Source organism: Panulirus ornatus, chromosome 46 (assembly GCF_036320965.1).
Source record: "Panulirus ornatus isolate Po-2019 chromosome 46, ASM3632096v1, whole genome shotgun sequence".
NCBI lineage: Eukaryota > Metazoa > Arthropoda > Malacostraca > Decapoda > Palinuridae > Panulirus > Panulirus ornatus.
The window spans coordinates 72,972-100,090 of record NC_092269.1 but is presented as its reverse complement, the minus strand read 5'-3'; the positions used below and the strand labels follow the sequence as shown (position 1 = coordinate 100,090).

The window sequence follows — 27,119 nt, the reverse complement described above, 5'->3', positions numbered from 1 at the left end:
CATCAGGATTCCATGATTCCAGGAATGGAGCTTGGACTCTTTAAATCCAGGCTTCCACACTACCAGAATTCCATGGGCAAGCGCAGTGCTGAGACTCCATAAAAACCGACTTCCATGCTTCCAAAATTCCATGACTCCAAGCGCGGAGCTAATCCGTGGAAGCTGAGTGGCGCCGCTGAAACGACGAAGGGTGGAATAATATGCTGATAAATCGCCAGAGTGCGTCATTAGGGCCAGAACCAAGGTGGGGGTCTTGCCTCAAGTTTATGGACCAGCAAGGATTATAGGAGCCTCTCAACCAGCCAGCCAGCCAGCCAGTCACCAGAGAAGGGAGCTCTGACGGGGCGGTAAAGGATAATGAGGGATGGTGAGGGATAGTTAGATGTAGTGAGGTGTGGTGAGAGATGGTAAGAGGTGGCAAGGGATGGTTGTAGCAGTGGAGGATGATTAGAGGAGTTGACGGATAGTGAGATAGCAACGGTAGTGAGGATTAGTTGATAGGGGCTGATAAGAAGTGGTAAGAGATGATTAGGGATGGTGAGGTGTTATGAGTGATGATAAAAGATGGCAAAGGATAGGGAGGGGTGATAAAGAATGTAAGAATAATGACTGGTGATGAAAGATGCTGGGCAGTAATGAGGGATAATGAGTTATGGTGAGGTGTGGCGAGAAATAGTTAGGTATGGTAAGAGATGGTCAGAATGTATGGTTTGGTTGCGTCAGGAACGACCATGGCCGTCATCTGGGCCTCCATGATAGGATGTACCTGGGCCTATACGGTAGCGCTGACTTCGGCCATGGTGGCAATCATCTGGGCCCCAATGGTACCACTCGCCTGAGCCTCAATTGTGGCACTCACCAGGGTCTTGATAGTAGCACTCACTTGGGCCTCCATGATGGCACTCATCTGGCTCACCATGATTGCCCTCACCAGGGTCTGCAAAATGGCACTCCCCTGTTTGATCCTGGTGGTCAGAGAATGCTTCGCTGCCTGTTTGGGAGGCGCCGTGTGTGTGTGTGTGTGTGTGTGTGTGTGTGTGTGTGTGTGTGCGAGGCTTCGTGGTGACGTGGCAATTGTTCCATAACCTGGCTCGGTTGGAGTCATTAGCAAGCTGCATGGACTCTGAGGTTGAAGACTGGCGTATAGCCACTGGAATACGGAAGAAAGTAGATCCTGGTGCTTCCCGTGTTCCACCGGTTCTATCATAACACATATGGAGCAATGGCTTGTATAGCTGGTGAGATATGAGTCCATTACTTAATGTTAAGATGCTGCCTCGGGTATCGACCGGTGATTAGTAGTGTTCAAGAGTGGTAGACGAATGGATGTACCAAAGAGCCAACCTGGGACTGGCGAATTAGTGGTCACACTGTTGTCCTTCGACTTCCCCCACTCTGGTGGCTCTCCGTAAGGGACCTCCACCTCCTACATCGCATGGTGTGCCGGAAGGGCCGATAGATGTCACCGGACCTGATCTTTGTAACGGCTACGCGCCATCAGCGTGTGTTGATGTCTCCATTGCCGAGGAATGTGGATGTTGACGAGGAATGTGTCCAGGGTCAGCCTACACTCCTGGGATGCCGGTCTACCGTAGTAGTGAAGTGGAATCTTTAAACTGTTAAGGTTTATCAGTTTTTGCTAATATGGCCGCCTGTGATGGAGACCGTTTGATTTTATTACTCTACGATCCTTTTTGAGGTATAAGACAAGAATTGATACAGAAATGGCACAGAATGGTGATATAGCACTCCAGTTTCAACCCCAGAGCTAATATCACAGAAATAAGCTCAATTTCGTGATCCGTATACGAAAATCACATATACGAAGTAGGTGTAATATCGAATAATGGTAAGAATAAAACATTAGCCATTTACCTTCACACACCGCACAAATAGCATGAATATAATTTGGTAACTGTAAGTGATGATGAGGGGTGGTGCAGATGGTAAGAGAAAGTGAGTGGATAGGAAGAGATGATGTAGGATGATGAATGTAAGGGATGGTGAAATAAGGTGAAGGATAATGAGGTGGCTGGAGGCAGAGGGAGAGATTAAGGGACGCAAGAAATAGCGAGATGGTTGGATATGAATAATGGAAGCTTGTGGAACGTTCATCAATTACTGTTCGGATCATCATGATAGGTCATGACAAGTTTAACTGAAGAATTCTAATAAACTCTATAAAAAAATTGAGTTTTGGAAAAATGATAATCAGTCATTATGTGATGTCCTGGTCGCTGAGCCAGGATATAAAGGCTCTGAGGGAACCATCACGGTAAAGCCCTCAAGCCGTGCATGACTTAAGATTAGATGGAAGTCTATAATTTGTTGTTGTTATAGAGGGTTTGTCATGAATTACACGAAGTATAATGAAAGGCTTAGAATATTCATAAGACCTCCAGTTTATGGTGACGATAAGAGTGGATATTCATCAAGGGTTATGAGGAGTTCCGCGAGTTATGGCTTGTGAGTAACGGAAGAGGATATCAGAATGTGCTTGAAGTGTACCTCGCCAGTGATCGTGTTATGGAAGATGACTGGCTGTACGGTGGCACTTACTTACTAAGTCAGCAGAAATCATATTCCTACGGCCAAACAGTCCATAGATGTTGTGAAATGTGGAATAGCTAAAAACTAGACGGGGTTAGTGTATTGCTCGGGGGCCTCTACCGCCCGGCTGGTATTTTGATTTAAAGCTAGCAGTATTATCTGATGACCCTTACAAATTAACTCCAGCAGTCCCTTCCCTCACCAACCTCAGCCATCTGACCTTCAGTAACCTCAGCATTCCTGACTTCACCAACCTTAGCCATCTGACCTTCACAAACCTCAGCAGTCTTGACTTAACCACCCTTGGCAGTCCTGACCTGGCCAACCTCAGCCATCTGGCCATCACCAACCTCAGCAGTCTTGACTTAACAACCCTCAGCATTCTGACCTCACCAACCTCAGTCATCTGACCCTCACCAACCTCAGCCATCTAACCATCACTAACCTCAGCAGTCCTGCTCTCACCAACGTCAGCTATCTAACCAATTAGCCTTACGTCAGTGTTTAGGTAAGATTATTGAAAAAATAATACGAGATGAAATTGTCACGTTTCTAGAACACGAAATTATATTGGACAACCAACACGGTTTCCGTTATAGAAGATCCTGCCTGACGAATTTGCTGGAATTTTTTTAATGTTATTTATCAAATTTGGGACGAAACATTACCGTCTGATGTATGATATTTAGATTCACAAAAGGCTTTCGATAAAGTACCTCACAGAAGACTTTTACGTAAACTCAAAAGAACAAGGAATCGGTGAAGAATTCTGTACATGGACCAGAGACTGGCTTACCGGTAAGCAGCGTGTAGTACTAAACGGCGAAGCCTCAGATTGGCTAGACGTAATGAGTGGTGTACCACAGGGGTCGGTCCTAGACCTAATTCTTTTCATGATATACATTAATGACGTAGAACTCGGTCTCATATCTACGATCTCAAAATTTGCTGACAGTACTTAAGTATGGGGTAGAGCTGTAAACAGGCGGGACTGAGAGATAATTCCAAAAGATCTTAACTCACTAGCAGAGTGGTCAGACAGATGACAAATGAAATTTAATGTAGACAAGTGTAAAGTTATGCAAGTTGGAGACAAGAATATACGTTATGACACCAACCTATTCGGAGACCCTCTAAATAAAGTAAATGAAGAAAAGGGTCTTGGAGTTGTCATTAGCAATAATTTGAAATACACTAAACAGTGTCAAACAGCAAATATAAAAGGTGACCAAATGTTAGGTTTCATAACCAGGAACATTGATTATATCATAAGACGCCAGAAACAATTCTCACACTTTATGATTTTCTGGTAAGACCACACCTTGAATATGCAGTCCAGTTTATGGTCCCCAAACAGTTAAAATACGAGGAAAAATTAGAGCAAGTACAAAGACGCGCGACAAAATTAATCCCATCCTTTAGAAATCTTGCATACGAAGAGAGGTTAAAACGATTGAATCTCTTCTTTCTTAAAAAAAAAAAAAACGTAGAATTCGCGGCGACTTAATCCAAGTGTTCAAAATTCTGAACAAGTTCGTTAAAGTTTACCACGAGCATCTTTTCCAAATAAAAGAAAATACGGTTATTAGCACAAATGGAATAAAACTCAAAAGCTAAAAGATGTAGTACGGACGTGGGAAAGGCTTGTTTTCCAACAGGTGTGTTGAGCTTTGGAATAAGTTATCGTCAGACGTAGTGAATGCTAGAACTATGAATACCTTCAAAAGTCGTTTAGACAAATATTCAACAAATTCAGGTATACTTTGAGAAAAACGACAGCTGTAACTGGGACACTAGAAGGCTAATATGCAGCAGCGGGGAGTCTGTGATAACTTAGATAAGTCCTGAGAGGAATTAATCTTTTTTTTTCAGACAACCCAGTCGCTGGCCAATCAGGCCTCCTATTGTCTGTCTTTCTCACGTAAACTCATGCAAACTTACCAACCTTAGTAAACCGGCCCTCACCAGCCTCAACAACCCAACCCTTGCCAACCTCTGCATCCCAGCCCTCACCAACTTTGGTAAACCGATCCTCACCACCTTCAGCAGCCCGGCCTCAAGGTCCTCAGCAACCCAGCCCTCACCAACCTCAGCAACCCAGCCCTCACCAACCTTAGCAACCCGAACCTTACCAACCTCAGCAAATCGTCCTTCATCAACCTCAGTAGTCTGGCCCTCACCAAGCTCAGCCGTCCAGGGGTCAGGCTGCAGCTCTCCAACATAATAACTGCCGCGGGAAGCATCACTTTTCAGCTCGTCGGCAAGTTCTAAAACGAAGCAATTGGTCAAAGTCGACGCAAGAGAGGGATGGTACGGCATAGCAGTGTGGGTGAGAGACCCAGGGATGCTGGCGGAACAATAGATGCTGGCAGACCCAGGGATGTTTATATATTAATAGACGGTGACAGATCCATGAATGATGGGACACAATGAACGCCGGCAAACCAAGTGATGCTGACAGACCCAGAGATGATAGCAGATTGAGGGATGCTGGCAGATTCGTGGTATCTGGAGGAGATATATCCCGTTATCTCCCAGCGCACGGCTCCTGATATATCTCCCAGCTCACGGCTTCTGGTACATCTCCCAGCGCACGGCTCCTGGTATATCTCCCAGCGCATGGCTCCTGGTATATCTCCCAGCTCACGGCTTCTGGTACATCTCCCAGCGCACGGCTCCTGATATATCTCCCAGCTCACGGCTTCTGGTACATCTCCCAGCGCACGGCTCCTGATATATCTCCCAGCTCACGGCTTCTGGTACATCTCCCAGCTCACGGCTTCTGGTACATCTCCCAGCGCACGGCTCCTGGTATATCTCCCAGCGCACGATTCCTGGTACATCTCCCAGCGCACGGCTCCTGGTACATCTCTCAGTGCATGGCTCCTGGTACATCTCCCAGTACACGGCTCCTGGCACATCTCCTAGCGCACGGCTCCTGGTACATTTCCTAGCGTACGGCTCTCAGTACATCTACCAGCGCACGGCTCTTAGTGTATCTCGCAGCGCATTGCTCATGGTACTTCCCCCAGCGAACGGCTCTTGGTACATCTCCCAGCGCACAGTTACTGGTACATCTCCCGGCGCACAGTTACTGGTACATCTCCCAGTGCACGGCTCATGGTACATTTCCCAGCATACGGCTGCTGGTACATCTCCCAACGCACGGCTACTGGTACATCTCCCAGTGCACGGCTCCTGGTGCATCTTCCAGCATATGGCTACTGGTACATTTCCCAGAGCACGGCTACTGGCACATCTCTCGGTGCACGGCTCCTGGTACATCTCTCAGCGCACGGCTACTGGTACATCTCCCAGTGCACGGCTCCCGGTACATCTCTCAGTGCACGGTACCTTGTACATCCCAGTGCACGGCTCCTGGTACAGCTCCCAGCGCACGGCTCCTGGTACATCTCCCAGCGCACGGCTTCTGGTACATCTCCCAGCATACGGCTACTAGTACATCTCCCAGCGCACAGCTACTGGTACATCTCCCAGTGCACGGCTCGTGGTACATCTCCTAGCATATGACTACTGGTACATTTCCCAGCGCACGGATACTGGCATATCTCCCAGTGCATGGCTCTTGGTACATCTCCCAGCGCACGGCTGTTGGTACATCTCCCAGCGCACGGCTCCTAGTACATTTTTGGGACACTGAACAACTTCATGTTAGATTTTGAAAATTGTCTATACTTTTGGTTGTCCTGAAGGAAGCTACTTCTTTTGAACTCTAGAACAATTATCGCAAACTGTTAGCTGCAATTTTGTTTGATCGCAGGGGGTTGAATAAATCCGTTAGTTATACAAAGTAACAAATGTAATATATATAATTACCTGTTTGATCATCCTTGATTGATAGAACACACGAGAACAGTGAATGCAGACAGATTCCACCAACGGAAATTAGTTCTGCTACCGGTGTATATAGCAGCATTAGTGTGCCACCCACGGCTTCATAGCCAGGAGAATCTGTCTAGCGCGTTAGCCATTTCTGTCCGACACTCGTCGCCCAACTGATACTTTTCGCATCATGTTTATTGACAAAAGCTTCAACTGATGAAATCTTAATCTCAGGTGTCATATAACGGACACATTCTAAGCCAGGGACGAAAAAAAAGAGACGGAATATGTATTTCCTTGTGAGGGAAATGCATCACGTAGCGCAGTTACATGACAAAAATGTGACTATTGTGGTGGTCCCTAATTGCCAAGGAAGGTGAGGGGTCCCTGGCTACCGTGGGTAGAGTAGGGAGGAAAGAAGAGTCGTGGGCTGTGCGTTTGTGTGGTAGAGCCACGGTGTGTGTGTTTGTGTGTGTCTGTGTGTGTGTGTCTGTATGTGTGAATAAAGATGGGGAGAAAGGAAGTGAAAAATTTTATGAATGAGAAATATATTCATTACCAGGTGAATATCACAGAGAAGAGTTCCTGGTTGCCACCATCTCTCTGGTTTAGATGTGGTCATTTTTTGCAAAATAGATTTGATTCAGCTATGAAACTGATTGACGCTGACTTGTTTCAGTTGGTTTGTCTAAATTAAGTTCGTAAATATAGAATGATATGCATTTGCTACTCTGCAACCGTGAAATAGTAATTAGTCTGTATGGTGAGCTGTGAGCCCGTCTATTTGCCGCCTTCCTCTTGTGAGTAATGACGATGAGACACTCGTGACACATGACGCTCTTCCTCTCACGAACAAAGTCATATTTTCGGTCCCCGACAGATATATCAGTTAATAGATAACGTACACTTACCACCCATGGTCAAACGCCTTCTTCGATGGCGAGACTCGCACCGTAAGGCCCTGCCCTATGGCAAAGGTCGTACTGAAAGGTGCTGCCCAGTGGCTGGGATTGTTCTGTAAAGTGCTACCTGGTGGCTGTAGTGTACTGTGTGGTGCTAACCTTTTATTTCCGTCAATAATGAGCTTTAACTAGACTATAAGATATGATAATGGCCACACCTCATTTGGGTATGGCAACAGAATCCACTGTTTAATCTTTTTTTTTTTTTCTCCACGCACGTTGCTGGCATAACTTGACCCTCACTATCGTCTCTTACACTCGAGCATGGTTGTCCAGACACATCAGACACTAACTACATTCTCCTAAATAAGCTCCACTGGAATTAAAAGGGAAATCATATTCATCTTCGAGCAAAATATCCGATATTCCTAAACAGTTTTATTCGACCTTCCGTCGGGGTCTTCATACTAAAATTTTAGTAGTAGCAATGATAATGATCATGATAACAATATGGGTAATAATGATAATGATCATGGTAACAATATGAGTAATAATGATAATGATCATGGTAACAATATGAGTAATAATGATAGTGATCATGGTAAGATCATGGTAACAATATGAGTAATAATGATAATGATCATGGTAACAATATGAGTAATAATGATAATGATCATGGTAACAATATGGGTAATAATGATAATGATCATGGTAACAATATGGGTAATAATGATAATGATCATGGTAACAATATGAGTAATAATGATAATGATCATGGTAACAATATGAGTAATAATGATAATGATCATGGTAACAATATGAGTAATAATGATAATGATCATGGTAACAATATGAGTAATAATGATGATGATCATGGTAACAATATGAGTAATAATGATAATGATCATGGTAACAATATGAGTAATAATGATAATGATCATGGTAACAATATGGGTAATAATGATAATGATCATGGTAACAATATGAGTGATAATGATAATGATCATGGTAACAATATGAGTAATAATGATAATGATCATGATAACAATATGGGTAATAATGATAATGATCATGGTAACAATATGAGTAATAATGATGATGATCATGGTAACAATATGAGTCATGGTAACAATATGAGTAATAATGATAATGATCATGGTAACAATGAGTAATAATGATAATGATCATGGTAACAATATGAGTAATAATGATAATGATCATGGTAACAATATGAGTGAGAATGTTAATGATAGTCATGATGATAAAGATGATGACCAAATGATGATAATAATAATAATAATAATGATAATAGTAATAATGATAATGATCATAATAATAATGATGATAATAATGATGAAAAATAATAATGATAATAATAATAATAATAATAATAATAATAATAATAATAATAATGATAATAATAATAATAATAATAATGATAATAATAATAACAATGATGATGATGGTGATAATAATAACATTAATGATGATAGCAATAGATATGATGATGATGATTAAAGTGATATTGACTAAAATAAAGATGATGATTATAGTGCTAATGATAATGAAGATGAAAGAGACAGAAAAAAATGGCCCTCCAGGCCTGTCATTACACGGGTGATGTAACACCATCCAGGGCCCATTAATCGAGGGCTCAGTGCCTCACCTGCACTACGTCCGTACTACATCTCGCCAGGCAACTCCTCCACTACACAGTCTACAGCAGACTATCGTGACCTAGAAGTGACCAATTCAACCTTCTTTTAACTTTCTCTAACAGCTATATCACCTGTGTATCCTCATATACGCTACTGTAGTTCTTACCCTTTCACCTTCAATACCAACACTACCTATCCAAGCATGTGATATGTAGCTCAATACACACACACACACACACACACACACACAAATAATGAGTCTCTACAACTTGGACGACTATAAAACGCCAGAGAACCACCATCAGGGGCACTCAGGTGATGTATGTCAGGAATCACCTTGCTAACCTTAAGCGGGAATGTTTCAATGCTGTGCAATATCAATGATCAGCTTTTCTTTTACAAACAAACGTTTGCTCTTTTAGGACATCATGCTATGCCATTCCAGTGGAAATAATGATGATAACGCCCAGGAATATTAAGAGCTGAGAGCTGATGTCGTCTCTTTATTATCGTCGAAATTTCCCAGTAAGTAATAAAATTGAAATGAATGACGTTTAGCATTGTGGGTACAAGTTTTAATGTATTCCACACATAACATGACGTTTTCTTTTATATTTGATTTGACAAATGATAATATTCAGAAGGAGACGGTAAAATATTGCTGACGTTATGAAAAATATGTACGCGAATACTTTGACGTAAATCTTCAGTTAGTCAAGGAAAGGTGGAAAGCCTCTACACAGAAACTGCGAAGAACCGATCGTGAAGAATCACTATGATGTTGTAGGAACCTTATACAACAGAAGCCTCAGTTTCATTGCATGCAAACATTGTCATATTCTTGGTGCAGATTTGCCATGCAACACTATTGTCATGAAACTGTAAAAACCGGGATCAGTGAGTCTTAAAGACTGATCATAAAGTCTAAGTTATACTCCAAGATGACTCGTGGCCACACCTGGAACACATACGGATCCTTGAAAAACTATATCTTGAATATATGGTTATTCTACTGCCTGGCCGGGGAACACTGCAGCCGTTAGACTGGGTGAACAGCTGGTTCACTGTGGGTGCCATCCAGCTGATCATTGGGAGGTGCCGTAGAATTGTTCATTGAGAAGTGCCATACAAATTGTTCACTAGGAGGTACCATAAAGGTGGTCACTTGGAGGTGCCAAAAGACGGTCACTGGAGGCCGCTACAGGGCAGACTTTCAAGCCATCCTAGTTAGCTTGATACGCGGAGTTTATAGTTAAGTGTAGACGTGAGGCGGCTTCCGACTTCATCTAGGGGAAAGTGGGGGGGGGGTGCTGTCACACATATGCTGGTGCTGGAGTCATCTGTCGCATCGTCACAACCCGTCACAGCAGCCAACACATTTTCCCTACAAGACACACTAACGTCCTCTCCATAGTAGATAGTTTCTCATACTTGTCGAATATCTCATTTTGATCATTACTGTGAAAAAAGATTGATTCTACCTCATAAACAAAGTGGAATTTGAATTTTCTCGCCACAGTTATTGTTAAGGCATTCTAGCACCAATGAAAATATGACATTACGTAAATAACATTCCCTCACGACCATTATAATGTTTTATTGATAAATGTCTTTCATTTGTATCAAAAGATAATAAAAAGAACACAGGATACTTTTAGATTTCAAACAACACGACTCTATAAATGATTTACCCCTTGCACAAAACGGGATGACCCTTGCGCACAACGGGATGACCCTTGCACAAAACGGGATGACCCTTGCGCACAACGGGATGACCCTTGCGCACAACGGGGCGACCTTTGAGCGCATTGGTACATTCCCTGAGCATAACGGAACGAACCTTGGGTAAGATGGGCTGCCCTTTAGCCTGATTATGAACATGAGGTCAAATGTCGAGCCATAAAACAACCCCTTGCAGAGTTGGATGCACTAAGACCAATATTTTGAACCAGTATTTTAAAAAATATTTGTCTTGTGAAACAATCATATGCTAAAGAGAATTTAGGAGATCTTTAACAACTATTAAAAAGAACAAAAATTTTGTTTACTTTCAAACAACGTCTGGCAGAACTCAATTATGTTTGGCTGCTGCATCTAATTCAAACACAACAATTGTCACATAGATCTGGCACGAGCTATTAATAATATGTCCTGTGTTAACGACATCTTCCTTCATTTACGGTTACGTTACGGTTACGTATATTACAGATAAGTTTTGATGAACTCGGTATTTTGAAACCCCTGAGGAAAGTATAGCGGGATGTTATGTAATTCAACTCTCATTGTAGGTTTATGACTTAATTGTAGAGAGGTATTACACCACCATCCACGGTATACGACTTACATATCCTGGCTTCAGAACTCCACCATTCACACCTACTGTACCTTCATTGGTTTAGATATTAGATAACATTAAGTTTTAATGACCGTGGATATATGGCTGCACTTGAAGAACAATACCATAATATTGCTCTGTCATCACTTTTATAATTTGATATGATTTGTGTGTGTGTGTGTGTGTGTGTGTGTGTGTGTGTGTGTGTGTGTGTGTGTGTTTGTGTGTGTGATTCGCTGATCTCTGTCAAGTGATGGAACACTCTGTTGTGGACACATGACCCACCTTAGGTGACAGTTGTCCTACCCGCAACCCTGGGGAACAGCTTATCGATCCACCACCGTGGATGACAGCTGCCCTACCCATAAACCTGAGTGATAGCTGCTGCATTCACCACCCTGAGTGATAGCTGCACCACTCTGGGTGAGAGCTGCATCAACCTGGGAGTCGGTAAGTATCCCGGTAATAATTTTGGGGTGAGCAAATATTCTCGGAACCGACGTTACTACCTCCTACTCTGCCGTGATCACGTTCATGCGACCCTTCACTTTCATCCGCTTCTATCTACTCTGCAAATCAAGTAAAACCGACCAGTAGCTGACGTTACCAGCCTCTCTGTACCATCAGAGGACCAATCAAAGCCCCTATCAATACGAAGACCAAACGTTGACTCTAGTCGAGCGCATAATTTCGAATCCTGTTTACGCTAGTCGGTCCACAGACAACCCAGCTGTTCATCCATCCTTAGGGGTTGATTGATAGAATGGGTACCTGGCTCAGGCAGCGTTAATGGGATGGCCTTGATTAGGGCCTCATCTTCCCGTGCCATCTCAGCTAACATTAAAAAAAAGTTAAACGGGTGATGTTCTCTCCTTCCTGCAATAGACTAAGAATCCGATCATCACCATCATAGAAAAGCTAATAAGACTAGTATCGACCGGCCCCGTTATCAAGAGGGCGATAAAGACGTAGTGGCTCCAAACAGTCTGTACAATTGGAAGCCAGGGAAGTTGAGCTACTGCGTTCGTAGTCAGTATCCTACTGCCACGCGGATTCGCCTTATTTTTTTTTTTTTTTTTTGGGGGGGGGATTGAAGTGATGTATATAAATGTGTCTGTCTAAATATGTGAATAGATAACCTTTTATATATGATTACTATTTGTGTGTTAGGTGAAAGAGTCTTACACTTTACGACTCTCTTAAAACACTATATGCATAATTTCTTTGGTACGTTCATGTTTGCTCAATCTTTTGAAAACTTATTTGAGGACATCATTGAACTGTTGTAGACACTTGATGGCTGTGATCAAATTATACCTTACTCTTCTCTTCCATGGTGAGCAAGTTGATTTCCTCAAACTTCTCACTCTAGGTTAGATCTCTTAATTGTGGTACCATCTTGAAGATGAACATATACTCTCAGTGTTAAATAGAATGTGAGTAAATAGAACGGCAGGCCCAGATAAGTTTTTTCTGAGGGCAGTGAAAGAGGCGAAAAATGAAATAGTTAAGCCCTTGACTGCTCACCTCAATAAATCACTTGCCATGGGAAGTGTTCCAGAAGATTCGTTGCTTGCCAGTGTAATATTGATACCCAAAATGTGATATATCACTGTCCGAAAATTATCGTCCATTTACCTTGATAAACTTATGCAAATCATCATTCAGTCTGATAAATCTGGTTTCAGTCATGATATAATCAGTATGTGTGCTGAAAGTAAAGCAATGTCATGTATTTAGATTATCTAAAAGCATTGGATAAAGTTCCACATCAGAGGTTACCAACAAATGTTAAGTCTCATGGTATAGATGATAGGAAAATGACTGACTGGCCGTAAGCAAAGAGTAATGATTCATTATGAAGCCTCTGAATGGATAGACAGAGCAAGTGGTGTGACACAGAATTCAGTGTTTGGACTGTTCCTGTTTCTCATTCATATTCCTGATACTGATTATGGACTGCACTGTAAGATATCGCGGATGATACTAAATTAGTAAATAAATCTGTAACAGAAATTGAACTACTGCAGGAGAAATGGATGGACTGGGCTCTCAGTGGCAAATGAATTCTAATACTAGTAGGCGCAAAGCATCACATGTCAGTAATGTGAATGAAAAGTCAAGCTTCAGTATGAACACTATTTGGCTACAAAGACTAAATGTGGAGAAGAACCTGGGTGTAATAGTCTCTGTTGACCTAAATCGGAGTACAAAAGCAATGAAAAGATTGAAAAAATTCTTAGATTCATAGGAAAGGCTTTCGAATTTAAGTCTAGGGACATCTTCCTCGGTCTTTACAACCCACTGGTGCCTCCCCATATTGGTTACTGTCTTCAGTTTTAGCACTCTGCTTAAAAAAGGGACAAACAGAATGGAGAGAGTGTACAGCGGCGAGATACAAAGATGAATCTTGGCCTGAAAAACAACTTCTGTGAGAGCCGACTTAAATCTTTTTAGCTTAGAAAAGGATTGGTGAAGAGGTGAGCTGATTGAGGTATTCAGAATTATCAATTGATTCGATAATCTCGATTTTATAATCTAATTAAGGATATATTCGTCTGATTTCACTTGTAGTATAAACCTCGTACATCAAACGTTTTACCTCGAATAAGCAGAAGTAACATTCTTCAACAGGATTTTTAACATAGTGGAATGATTTATCAATTAGAATAGTTTAAAGCATTAGCGTGGATGTGTTAAAAGACACACTTGATGAAAATTTCGCTGCAAATCCACGACTTACATTATTTGCATTACCTTATCTATATGAAAATTTTTCTGGTTTTTCTCTTTGAAAAATCTCTATGTCTCTCTACCCTTATCACATTAATCCATGAGTGAAAATCTGTATGTCTCTCTACCCTTACCACATTAATCCATGAGTTTCTGTTGTCTTCCGCTGCAACAAACAACCATGTTAGGACCCAGTTCTGTGTTATTTCCTGAATTCATTTGTATTTGTTTGTATATATCTGAATCTTTGTTACCTTCATTTGGACCATCTCTATCACTTCTATGTGCTTCTTTAAGTTTGATGACCAAACCTAAGAAGCATATTCTAGTTTTGGCCCTGTATACATTGTGAACATTTACTGAACTTAACCATGTATTTTGATTCGATTTTCTTATTTTTCGGCATACAATTTGTTCTCCTTACATATCCTCTAGGGTAGAGCTATGTCGGCAGGTTAGGTACATTTCATTATAACCCTTTCTCTTCACTTTACATTTACTCAAATTGAAATGCATCAAACATGCGTCAGTTTATGCAATCCTTATCATTCTTGACATCCCCTATGATGCCTGACATCATCTGTAACCATATTTAGGTATGAGTCCATGCCTTCTGGAATGTTGTTTCATATATTCAACACAGCATTGGTCGTAGGATCACTTATTGCACTCCATTGCACTCTAGAACTCCTCCCTGTGAATCGTTTAGCTTTATCAACTTTTCTTTGACTGACATTTCACTCGTCTTGTGTGTGTGTGTGTGTGTGTGTGTGTGTGTGTGTGTGTGTCATTATATAGTACAGCTTAAAGACACTGACCAGTGGTGAGACTGTAAGTGCGAAACTCTGAAGTGAACGTTCGGTTTGAGTTGGTGTATAGAGTTGAACTCTCAAGACAGAATAACTGTGGAAGTTATTATTAGACCTAAAACAGAATTAATTATAACTTTCTCAGTCTTTGCAATCAAAACTTCTCTCGTGACAAAGGTGCTTTTTATGAATAGTGTCTGTTTAATTAAAAACCTTGATGAAGACTAGTTATAAAACACCGGATAGAAGCAAAAGCAAATGTATCCGCTAAATTCAATGTTAAAGGAAAAAATACCTCTCAGATAAGATCACCATAGATCTAAGAGCCCAACTTCTGAAATACACAATGCAAGTACCTGTATTTCTTGGAAAGCTATCGCTCATTTATCTATGATATGTCAGTTCTCAGTTCTTCCAAAGTCAAAATCAGTAGCGAAAAAAAAAAAAAAAAAAAAAAATATATATATATATATATATATATATATATATATATATATATATATATATATATATATATATATATATATATATATCCCAACAATGTGCATTTGGTCTTACCATTTTGCCTGCTCTGCCCAACAGTATTGCTCCTTCGAGTCAGCACAAAACAGTCCGAGACGTGTCTCCCTTGGGTCGCTTCCCCAAATGTATCAGTCGTATGAGGACTTTTGCTCTGATTTTGGAAAGCCTTTACTCGCTCACGATAAGAACACACGATTTGAAATAAAACAGGACGATGTGACGAGTAGAAAAACCAACCTACCTACCTAGGAATATGTGAAGAGATATAAACAAACCAGTGTACCCATATAACTCAGATTATGTTCATAAGAGTAACGATGATAGGCTGCTCCATATTAGAATAATTGGGATGTGTATAAGAGAAAGTGGCAAGAAGTCAAGAGGAGATGCAGGGGTTGAAAAAGAATGCAAATGAAAGGCGGGGTAAGAGGGCATCATTAAACTTTAGGGAAAATAAAATGATGTTTTGGAAGGAGGTAAATAATGTGCGAAAGACAAGAGAACAAATGGTAACATCGTTGAAGGGTGCAAGTGGGGAGGTAATAACAAGCAGTGATAAATGAAAAGGAGATGGAGCGAGTATTTTGAAGGTCTGTTGAATGTGTTTGATGAAAGAGTGGCAGATACAGAGTGTTTTCGTCCGGGTTGTGTGCGAAGTGAGAGGGCCAGGAAGATTGGTTTGGTTAAGAGAGAAGAGGTAATGAAAGCTTTGCGGAAGCTGAAATCCGGCAAAGCGGCGAGCTTGGATGGAATTGCAGTAGAATCTATTCAAAAAGGGGGTGACTGTGTCGTTGATTGGTTGGTAAGGATATTCACTGTATGCATGAATCATGGTGAGGTGCCTGAGGATTGGTGGAATGCATGCATAGTGCCATTGTACAAAGGCAGAGCGGATATAGATGAGTGTTCAGACTACAGAGGCATAAGTTTGTTGATTATTCCTGAGAAATTATTTGAGAGGGTATTAATTGAGAGGGTAAAGGCATGTACAGATTATCAGATTGGGGAAGCGCAGTGTGGTTTCAGAAGTGGAAGAGGTGTGGATCAAGATTTTACTTTGAAGAATGTATGTGAGAAAACAGATGGAATTATATATAGCATTTATTGATCTGGAGAAGGCAATTGATAGGATAGATAGAGATGCTTTGTGGAAGGTCTTATGAGTATATGGTGTGGGAGGTAAGTTGCTAGAAGCAGTCGAAAGTTTTTACCAAGGATGTAAGGCATGTGTACAAGTAGGAAGAGAGGAGAGTGATTGGTTCCGAGTGAATGTCGGTTTGCGGCAGGGGTGTATGATGTCTCCGTGGTTGTTTATTTTCTTTATTGATGGGGTGGTTAGAGAGGTAAATGCAAGAGTTTTGGAGAGAGGAGCGAGTATGCAGTCTGTTGGGGATGAGAGGGCCTGAGAAGTGAGTCAGTTGTTCGCCGATGATACTGGTCTGGTGGCTGATTTGGGTAAGAAACTGCAGAAGTTGGTGACTGAGTTTGGTAAAGTGTGTGAAAGGAAAAAGTTGAGAGTAAATGTGAATAAGAGCAAGGTTATTAGGTTCAGTAGGGTTGAGGGACAAATTAATTGGGATGTAAGTTTTAATGGAGAAAAACTGTTGTAAGTGAAATGTTTTAGATATCTGTAAGTGGACTTAGCAGCGGATGGAACCGTGGAAGCAGAAGTGAGTCACAGGGTGGGGGAGGGGGCGAAGGCTCTGGGAGCATTGAAAAATGTGTGGAAGGAGAGAACATTATCTTGGAGTAAAAATGGGTATGTTTGAAGGAATAGTAGTTCCAGCAATGTTATATGGTTGCGAGGCATGGGCTTTAGATAGGGTTGTACGGAGGGTGGTGGATGTGTTGGGAATGAGATGTTTGAGGACAATATGTGGTGTGAGGTGGTTTGATCGAATAAGTAATGGGAGGGTAAGAGAGATATGTGGAAATGAATAAAAAAACGTGTAGTTGAGAGAGCAGAAGAGGGTATGTTGAAATGGTTTGGACATATGGAAAAAATGAGTGAGGAAAGCTAAGCAAAGAGAATATATATGTCAGAGGTGAAGGGAACTAGGAGAAGCGGGAGATCAAATTGGAGGTGGAAAGATAGAGTGAAAGAGATTTTGAGCAAGCGAGGCCTAAACACACAGGAGGCTGAGAGGCGTGCAGGTAATAGAGTGCATTGGAACGATGTGGTATACTGGGGTCTACGTGCTGTCAGTGGACTGAACCAAGGCATGTGAAGCGTCTGGGGTAAACCATGGAAAGGTCTGTTGGGCCTGGATGTGGATAGGGAGCTTCGGTTTCGGTGCATTACACGTGACGGCTAGAGAGTGAGCATGAACGAGTGTGGCCTTTTGTGTCCGTTTACCTGGAGCTGCCTCGCTGAAGCAGGGGTTAGCGGTGCTATTTCCTGTGTGGCAGTACTGAGTACAGGGGCGTATCTAGGGGAAATAGCGCCTATGGCAAGCACTGAGATTGCGCCCCTGGCTTGATTAAAGATGTACATACAGTGGATGTATATAAAAATATATACAGTATAATTATCAACTGCTGAAGAGTTAGGCCAAACTTAAATTCATATAAACTCTTAAATACTTGAAGATTTATTTGATCAAAATTGTAACGTAGAAGCGGGAATACAACGAAGAGTAGCAAGATATTGCTATAGTTGAAAAGCAGGCGAATTTTTTTTTTTTATCTCATCAAACCAAACCGTTGAAAATGTCACTCGGGTAGCATATGTCAAAAAACAAACCTATTGAGTGGCGCCCAGGGTACCTGCCCTACCTACCATACCCTAGATACGCCACTGTAACTATTACCTTCAATTTTTGGTATTTTTCTGAGAAAATAAGATTTCCTTTAAAAACTCATTATAAGAAGGATTTTTCATACTGAATACAAACCTGGTGTTGAGATAACATTTAGTCCTCTTAACGACACCTAATTAAGATGTTGAATGAAGTTAGTTTTAAAATACTTCTGTTCCCTTGCATCTTATTTACTGAGTATGTATCGGTAACTGAGAGCATTATGATATATTTTTCATGATTTTTTCAAGTATAGAAGTGTTTGAATAGCTTATCTTTCAATTTTGAAACAAAAAGTTTTTGAGCTAAAAAATACCCTGAATTTTTGGCATTTACTCAGAAAAAATAGATTTCTTTTAAAAAGTCGTTACAAGAAGTATTTTTCATGCTGAATCAGGTGTTAAAATATCGTTTATTCGTCTTTATGACATTCAATTAAGCTGATGAATGAAATCAATTTTGAAATATTTTCTGATCCTTTGCATCGTGTTTACTGGGTAGGAATCGGTAATTGAAAGGATTGTGATATATATGTTCCATGATAATTTCAAGTACCGAAATGTTTGAATATCTTGTCTCTAGATTTTGAAACAAGTTTTTTGAGCTCGAAACAATCTGAACTATTACCTTTAATTTTTGGTATTTCTCTCAGAAAAAAAATCCTTACAAAGTCTTTATAAGAAGTATATTTCGTGATGAATATAAATCTTGTGTTAGAATAACGTTTAGTCGTTTTTATGACATTCAGTTAAGCTGCTAAATGAAGTAAATTTTCAAACATTTTCTGTTCCTTTGTATCGTATTTACCAAGTATATATCGGTGACTGAGAGCATTATGATATATTTTCCATGATTATTACAAGTATAGACGTTTTTGAACATCTAATCTTTAATTTTGAAACAAAAAGTTGCTAGAGCTAAGAAATTCCCTTCAGTATTTGATACTTCTCTCAGTAAAGTAGATTTCCTATAAAAACTTATTATACGAAGTATTTTTCATGCTGAATACAAATCTGGTGTTACAATAACGTTAAGTCCTCTTCATGACACTCAGTTAAGCTGTTAAATGAAGTCAATTTCAAAGTGTTTCTGTTCCTTTGCATCGTATTTGCTGTGTATGTATCGGTGACTAAAAGCATTATGATGTATTTTCCATGAATATTTCAAGTATGGAAGTGTTTGAATATTTTCTTTCAATTTTGAAGCCAAAAATTTTTTGAGCTAAAAAATATCCTGAACTGTTACCATCAGTTTTTGGCATTTTTATCAGAAAATAGATTTCCTTTAAAAACTCATTATAAGAAGTATTTTTCATGATGAATGCAAATCTGGTGTTAAGATATTGTTTAGTCGTCTTTACGACATTCGATTAAGCTATTCAATAGTCATTTATGAAATATTTTCTGCTCCTTTGCATCGTATTTACTGGGTATGTATCGGTAACTGACAGCATTATGATATATTTTCTATGATTATTTCAGTTATAGAAGTGTTTGAACATTTTATTTTTCTACATTGGAAAAAACTTTTTGGAGCCAAAAAAATACCTTCAATTTTTGGCATTTTTTCTCAGAAAAATAAATTTCCTTTCAGAACTCATTATGAGAAGTATATTTTATGCTGAATACAAATCTGGTGTTGAAATATCGTTTAGTTGTCATTATGACATTCAATTAAGCTGTTAAATGAATTCAGTGTTGAATATTTTCTGATCCTTTTATGGTATTTACTGGGTATGTATCGGTGACTAAGAGCATTATGATGTATTTTCCATTATTATTTCAAGTATAGAAGTGTTTGAATATCTTATCTTTCAATTTTAAAACAAAAAGTTTTTTGAGCTAAAAAATACCCTGAACTAATTTTCGGTATTTTTCTCAGAAAATAGATTTCCTTTAAAAACTATTTATAGATTTTTTTTTCATGCTGAGTAAGAATCTGGTGTTAAAATGGCATTTAGTCATCTTCATGACATTTAATTAAGCTGTTAAATGAAGTCAATTTAAAGATGATTTTTGTTCTGTTGCATCTTATATACTAATTATGTATCGGCAACTGATAGCATTATGATATAATGATTAATTCAAGTATAGAAGTGTTTAAATATCTTATCTTTCAGTTTTGAAACAAAAGGGTTTTTGTGAGAAAAAAAAAAAAACGGATTATGACCTTCAGTTTTTTGTATTTTTCTCAGAAAAAAAATCCTATATAAACTCATTATAAAAAGTATTTTTCATGCTAAACACAAATCTGGTATTAGAATAACGTTTAGTCCTCTTAATGGCACTCAATTAAGTTGTTAAATGGAGTCATTTTTAAAACATTTCTGTTCATTAGCATCGTATTAACTGAATATGTTGTATCGGTAACTGAGAGCATTATGGTATGTTTTTCATAATTATTTTAAGTATAGAAGTGTTTGAATATCTTATGTTTTGATTTTGAAGCAAAACGTTTTTGGAGCTAAAAATTACCCAGAACTATTACCTTCAATTTTGGTATTTTTTCAGGAAAACATATTTCCGTTAAAAACTCATTATAAGAAGTATTTTTCATGCTGAATACAAATCTGGTGTTGAAATAACGTTTAGTCCTCTTACTGCCACTCACTTAAGCTGTTAAATGAAGTCAAATTTGCATTGTATTTACTGAGTATGTGTCGGTAACTGAGAGCATCATAATATGTTTTTCACGATTATTTCAAGTATAGAAGTGTTTCAATATCTCATATTTCAATTTTGAAACTAAGTTTTTTGAGCTAAGAAAATACCCTGAACTATCTTAAAATATTTCTGCTCTGTTGCATCGTATTTAATGAGTATATATGGGTAAGTGAGAGTATACTGATATATTTTCCATGATTATTTCAACTATAGGAGTGTCTGAATATTTAATCTTTCGGTTTTGAAACAAAAAGTACGTCTAATTATTTAGGGGCGTATCTAGGGGAAATGGCTCCCATGGCAAGCACTGAAATTGCGATCCTGGCTTGATTAAAAATGTAAATACAGTGGATGTATATAAAAGTATAGACAGTATAATTATAAACTGTTGAAAAGTTAGGCCAAACCTTAAATTTATATGAACTCTTAAAGACTTAAAGAGACTTATTTGATCAAAATTGTACCGTAGAAGCGGTAATGCAGCTGATAGTAGCAAAATATTACTATAGTTGAAAAGTGGGCAAGTTTCTTTTTTATCTCATCAAACCAAACCGTCAAAAATGTCAGTCAGGTAGCATATATGTCAAAAAACAAACCTGTTGAGTGGCGCCGCCCCTTCAAGTGGCGCCCAGGGCACCTGCCCTACTTGTCGCATCCTAGATACGCCACTGGTGGGGTAGCGACAAGAATGAATGAAGGCAAGCTTGTATGAATATGTACATGTGTATATATGCATATGTCTGTGTATGTGTATGTATATGTATGTATATGTTGATATGTGTATGTATGTATATGTGTGTATGGGCGTTTATGTATATATGTGTATATGAGTGGATGGGCCATTCTTCGTATGTTTCCTGGCGCTACCTCGCTGTCGCGGGAAAACAGCGATTAAGTATAATAGATATAAATGAGCAGATATATGTGCGGTGTTACCTGAGACCTACTCCGATTAGTGTTACAGGAAACCCATAATAGTTACAGTGTTAAATGAGATTCACACTGGTTATAGCGTTACGTGAGACCTGCACTGGTTACGGTTTCATGTGAGAACCACATTGTTAGGTAAGACCCACATTGTTAGGTAAGACCCACATTGTTTGCCATGATACGTTAGGCCCACACTGGTTACAGTGTTACTGAGATCTACAGTGGCTATAGTTTTTCGTGAGACCTACACCGATTACAATGTTACGTGAGACCCACATTGGTTACAGCGTTACTTAGATCCACCCTTGTTATGGTGTTACGCGAGATCCACAGTGGCACAACGTTGCATGAGACCTGCGCCGGTTACAGTGATACGTGAAACCCAGATTGGTTACGGTTTTACTTGAGACCCACACTGGCTACAATATTACATGAAACCAACACTGGTTACACTGTCGCTTGAGACTCACGCTGGTTACGATCCTAAGTAAGACCCACACTGGCAACAGGTGTATGTAAAACCCACACAGGATACAGTGTTACCTGAGACCCAAACTGGTCATGGTGTTGTGTGAGACCCACACTGGCTACATACAGTGTTACGTGAGACCCGAACTGGTAACGGTGTTGCGTGAGACCCACACTGGCCACATAAGTGTTACGTAAGACCCAAACTGGTCATGGTGTTGCGTGGGGCCCACACTGGCTACAGTGTTACGTAAGACCCACACAGGATACAGCGTTACGTGAAACCCGCACAGATCACATTATTACGTGGGGCCCACACTGGTTACGGCGTTGCGTAGGACCCACACAAGCTACAGTGTTAGGTGAGCCCTACAGTGGCTGGTTTTATATAAAACCCACTCTGGTTACCGTGTTACGTGGGATCCACACATGTTACAGCGTTACCCGAGACCAACACTGGTTACTGTGTTATGTAACACCCACACAGGTCATAGCGTTACTCGAGACCCACTCTGACTGCAGTGTTATTTGAGACCCCCACAGGTTACAGTGTTACTCGAGATCCGCACAGGTTACACTGCTGCGTTAATGCACTCTTCTTTATAGACATGAAAATTTTTGTTTTGGTCCACATATAGAATGAATATAGTAAGGCTAAGGAAGGAAGAGTTACAGCCAAGACAGAACGATGATTAGATAAACAAACTTTAATATGGAAACTTGAGACACGCATTTAAGCTGATGTTAAGCTGTGTTCTTCGAAGCTTAGCTTGATGGCAGTAATGTTTAAAGGTTTAGAATGAAACATTAAAGTTGAGCTGGTAAAAATATTAAGGAAACGGTGAGAGAATAAGATAAAAGTTAAGTTTTGAGCGTGAAACCGAGCTTACAGTGATAGAAATTTATCCTAGGAATAAATGTATAGGATTTACACGATAGAGGAATGCATTGCATCATGATGATCTGTGGGTCATTGATGAGGCAAGTGAGCAGCTTTCCTGTGTTTTGCAGTAACTGATCCATAGGATTGGAACATTACTCAAAGCAAGTGATGTGAGAACGTTCACACATTATTGAGATTTTCTGCTACACCACACGACTAAATGAAGATGACCTCAAATGACAACATAGTGAGCGCAATACTAAGTTAAGAGCCTCAACTTACTGGCCTCCTCTTATAAACACTAGGTACAAAACGGCCATTATCAAGAGAGGTTCCCACTGCACTAATGAGCGGGGCGCGAATACCCAGAAGTACCTCTCACCTCGTGTGCTACCCGGCCAGAAGACCCAGTCGGGCTGGTGTGGGCCACATGATCGATGCTCTGTCACACGGGCGCCCCCAGCCGCCTCCCCTGAGTCTCAGCCGCAAGATAAAAGCCTCGGCAGTTACCCTGGCCCTCCAGTCCCCTGCCTGGCCCTACCGAGGAGAGGTGTGTGTGTGTCTGTGTGTCCCAACTGCGCCAGACCATAGCTGGTCGCGCTCTCACGCCAGCTAGTGAGAGCGCGAGCGTGGGAGAGAGCGGGTGGGCTGAACCTTGCCCCACTGCAGTAGTGTGCCGCCGCCCTTGCACCTGGCCGGGCCGACCCCGCCTGGATTATTCACTCGGCCGAGCTCTAGCACCAGTCACATTGAACTACATTGCTTGTTCTCGCAATGTAACAAAGATATCTGGCATTTAAGGTGACGGATAAAGTGTGTAAGTCCAAATCACATGTATAACCCCCCGTTCCCCAATCGAGTGCTGCAGTGCTTTATATAAGTGGAAGTTCAGCTGTGACAGGAGGTGCTACGAGATCTGAATTTTCAGTTCAGCCACAAACTATGAAAGCGGTGACCATCCTGCACTACAGTAGTGGCGTGTCGCACCACCGACCGTATGTAAACATTAAGCCAGCATAAAAAGCGGTGAGAAACGGCGATTTCCCCACTACCTTGCCACTTATACTATAAGGAGCGGCGACTGCCCCATTGCCGGGCCACCGGAGTTCACTTTAAGTGTAGAGTACACAACTGCAAAACGGAACAATGTAGAAGATACGTTGTTAGGAGCGGAGACTGTCCCACTATCTGTTCACCTAAGCCGTGAGGAGCGGCGACTACCCCACTACTTCCCAACTACGCTGTGAGGAGTGACTACTACCACACTACCTGGCCACGTACGCTGTGAGGACCGGCGACTGCCCCATTGCTTGGCCACCTAAGCTATGAGGAGCGGCGACTGCCCCATTACTGCGCCGTCTAAGCACCAAATCTGTGGCAGTAATGAGTTAGACGAGCGGAGGAACGCAGCTCCCGTCCATTCCCTTCTCTTATTGTTCTTTTACTTAAATGCATTCCATTTATTCATCTGCTTACTCCATTTACTTTAATGCATTCCATTTATTCATCTGCTTATTTCTCTTCTTGTGGATTCTTTATTATCCCTCACTCACTTACCTTTTCCATCAATTGCATCCATCTTCAAACTTTTCTTGTTTATCATTATACTCTGCCTCATCATCAGACTAGTCCTTTGATCTTTTCACACTGTCGCTATTCATCTTACTTTTGAATTTCTCATTATAAATTCCCTGATATTTTTCATCCTCCAATTGCTTCTACTTTTCTTGTTTGTGTTTTTGACTTTTTATCATTTCTTTTTTAGTTTATCTTTCTGCCCCTTTTACTTCTTTTAAACACTTGCACGTTGCTCTCTGGTTCTGAACTTTACCTCACAGCTTCATATTACTTTCAATCTTATCCTTCTCCCTTTCACTATTTGCTTTCTTTTTCATTACCTGTTATATTTTAACTCTCCTCTTTCTTGTCTCAAGTCTTAAGTAGCCTATCCTCACATGACCATCCCCATTCTCACATGACCATCCCCATCCTCACATGACCATCCCCATCCTCACATGACCATCCCCATTCTCACATGACCATCCCCATCCTCACATGACCATCCCCATCCTTACATAATCATCCCCATCCTCACATGACCATCCCCATCTTCACATGACCATCCCCATCTTCACATGACCATCCCCATCTTCACATGACCATCCCCATCTTCACATGACCATCCCCATCCTCAGATTGACCATCCCACATGACCATCCCCATCTTCACATGACCATCCCCATCCTTACATGACCATCCCATCCTCACATGACCATCCCCATCCTTCGACATGACCATCCCCATCTTCACATGACCATCCCCATCTTCACATGATCATCCCCATACTTACATGGCCATCCCCATCCTTACATGACCATCTCCATCCTTACATGACCATCCCCAGCTTCACATGACCATCCCCATCCTCACATGACCATCCCCATCTTACATGACCATCCCCATCCTTACATGACCATCCCCATCCTCACATGACCATCCCCAGCTTCACATGACCATCCCCATCCTCACATGACCATCCCCATCCTTACATGACCATCCCCATCCTCACATGACCATCCCCATCTTCACATGACCAGCCCCATCCTCACATGACCATCCCCATCTTCACATGACCATCCCCACATGACCATCCCCATCTTCACATGACCATCCCCATCCTTACATGACCATCCCCATCCTCACATGACCATCCCCATCTTCACATGACCATCCCCATCCGTACATGACCATCCCCATCTTCACATGACCATCCCCATCCTCACATGACCATCCCCATTCTCACATGACCATCCCCATTCTCACATGACCATCCCCATCCTTACATGACCATCCCCATCTTCACATGACCATCCCCATCTTCACATGACCATCCCCATCCTCACATAACCATCCCCATCCTCACATGACCATCCCCACATGACCATCCCCATCTTCACATGACCATCCCCATCTTCACATGACCATCCCCATCCTTACATGACCATCCCCATCCTCACATGACCATCCCCATCCCCACATGACCATCCCCATCTTCACATGACCATCCCCATCCTTACATGACCATCCCCATCCTCACATGACCATCCCCATCCTCACATGACCATCCCCATTCTCACATGACCATCCACATTCTCACATGACCATCCCCATCCTCACATGACCATCCCCATTCTCACATGACCATCCCCATTCTCACATGACCATCCCCATCCTCACATGACCATCCCCATCTTCACATGACCATCCCCATCTTCTCATGACCATCCCCATCCTTACATGACCATCCCCATCCTCACATGACCATCCCCATCCTCACTTGATCATGCCCATCCTCGCCAGGTCATCACAATCCTCACATGATCGTCCCCATCTTCACTTTTCAAATATATCCCCAGGTTTTTGCACTGGTGGTGGACATCTTCCTTTTATCTCCTTGTCTCTATCCTGACCCTACCCTTCACTCTCTCTCTCCTCTCCTTAACGCGATCAAAAACAAAGAAAAATAGTTTTTCCATATGTTGTAGGAGAAACTTTATGCTTCTCTGTTGGACAGCCATCTCCTTTGTTATGTTTGAATAATCTTCTTTATAAAAAGAAAAATTACTCAGTGATCGAGTGCGAAAGTGACAGAGCCATGTTAGGTTATGCTGCTTCTCACATTTAGTGTGAAAAAATTATACTTATTGCCGCTATTAAACAACCCCACACCGTGTTATGCAGTGAGAGAGGCAGCTGAATTACTTGTGTTTTGTGACAAGAAATGTGTTTGTGGTGCTGAACAATTACGTTATGTTGTATGACACAGAACTCGTTATCCTAAACTTTCCTTCAAACATTTTTTTTTAGGTTGACGAAAAAGTGAAATAAAACATTCCAAGTTGTTCAAAATTTGAGATAAAACTGAAAAACGTAGTTATTTTCCAAATGAGCTTTTTTTTTTTTAGATAGTTGTTTGAGGAAGATCTCATTTTTGTGCTGTTCCAGAAAAAGATTGAAGCACACGA

The 27,119-nt window shown here is 41.0% G+C and overlaps 1 protein-coding gene across 1 annotated transcript in view; it reads left to right on the top strand.

Annotated features, from left to right (window-relative positions):
- Nucleotides 1-23,630: 23,630 nt before the first annotated feature.
- LOC139763027 (uncharacterized) overlaps nucleotides 23,631-27,119 on the top strand; it is a 29,846-nt gene continuing 26,357 nt past the window's right edge. Inside the window, exon 1 of the mRNA XM_071688561.1 lies at nucleotides 23,631-23,911. The gene's annotated coding sequence lies outside the window, so the exon portion shown is untranslated. The remainder of the gene's footprint in view (nucleotides 23,912-27,119) is intronic.